The sequence below is a fragment of the Chrysochloris asiatica genome, unplaced genomic scaffold, assembly GCF_000296735.1.
Source record: "Chrysochloris asiatica unplaced genomic scaffold, ChrAsi1.0 scaffold00127, whole genome shotgun sequence".
In the NCBI taxonomy this organism is placed as follows: domain Eukaryota; kingdom Metazoa; phylum Chordata; class Mammalia; order Afrosoricida; family Chrysochloridae; genus Chrysochloris; species Chrysochloris asiatica.
In genome coordinates this window covers 6,911,562-6,913,058 of record NW_006408645.1, presented here as the reverse complement: position 1 = coordinate 6,913,058, position 1,497 = coordinate 6,911,562, and the positions used below count along the sequence as shown (strand labels likewise).

General features: G+C 37.5%; 1 pseudogene; it reads left to right on the top strand.

Moving 5' to 3' along the window:
- The first annotated feature begins 300 nt into the window (after positions 1-300).
- On the top strand, positions 301-1,180 carry LOC102814616 (annotated as a pseudogene).
- Positions 1,181-1,497: the final 317 nt, after the last annotated feature.

Here is a 1,497-nt window from a genome sequence, read left to right as displayed (position 1 = left end):
AACAACAAAAATAAAATTTATTATAAAATAGGTATCAGCAATAAGTAAGGGTTTTAAATTTAGCCATGCAATGGACAAGGGAAGAAGTTGTAATTTATAGCTTGAGGCAATTTCAGACTATGTATGTATTCTTCTGGGTATAGCTGTTGGATGAAAACAGTTAAGTGTTCTAAGATCAGGTTATCTTTCACCTCAAATTTCTCACTTCAAAAATTCTTTCTGTGCTTTAGAAAGGGGTCGGAGAAATAAACACACACCCATCAGCCGGTGAGCGACCTGTGTCCGTGGGTTCAGGCCACCATGAACTGGCTATTGGATGACTGTGACCCTTATGCAGTTGAAGATCTCAGCAAGGAGCTGTCTCTAAGCAGCTCTGAAGATGAAGCGGATGTGCTTTTACATGAAAGTCCTGATCAAAACCAAAACCTCATCAGAGAATGTCTTACTGGAGAAAGTGAATCATCTAGTGAAGATGAACTTGAAAAAGAAATGGAAGCAGAATTATATTCCACCATAAAAACAATGGAGAACAAGTTATCCTCTCTGGAAACAGTAGGGGCTTCCTCAGGAAATGGGAAAGTTGGAACAGCTACAACAAAGTAGCATGATGATATATTAATTTTGGTTCTGATTCTGAAGAGGAAGACAAAAAAGCACACGTGACCAAGTAAAAAAGAAGAAACGACATCGGATTCCAACAAATGACAAATTACTCTATGATTCTGAAATGAATAACAGAGTTCAGGCCTGGGTTGATGCAAAGAGAAAGGGCTACCATGGTTTTGGAATACAGCGTCCCACATCAACAACAGTCTGTTCCTAATAGTGATACTGCCTTGAATTGCCCAGCCTACATACTCACACTGTGCCTTGATTGTCAAAGGCATAAACCATACAAAACTAAATACAGAGCAATGTTTGTGATGAATTGTGCTGTCAACAAAGAGGAAATTCTAGATACAAAACCCCAGAGAGCAGGAAGAAACAGTGGGGCCATAAGAAGAAGAGGTCCAACCATGAATATGCTACAAAGCAGGTTGAGACAGAAGTGGAAGAAATCTACCACCCAGTCATGTAAACTGAATGTTCCGCTAAAGTAGCAGTCTATGGCAAAGATGAAGTCTTTCTTTTTTTCCAGGGTTTTAGCAAGCCATTCCTAAATAGTGCAGTTAGCATTTAATTGCCCAGAATTGTACATAAGGCAAAGTACAGACAGTTGTTTTTTCCCTGCCTGCTCATATTATTTATGTGACATTCTGAATTGTTGAGGAAGCAGTATTTCAGCTTTATGAAAGAGAATGGTTATCTACCTTCATTCTCCCCTTCCTTTCAAACAAAAAATTTCTCCATTAGTCACAGGACTGATTATTCATTCCCTTTTTGATGGTCATTTGGAAATAGTGGGCTTTTATTTATTAAAGCTCTTTAAAATAAAATGTTCTGGAGTTATAAGTAATCTTTGTTAAAGATGTTACTATTACTTTTTTTTTTTTTTTT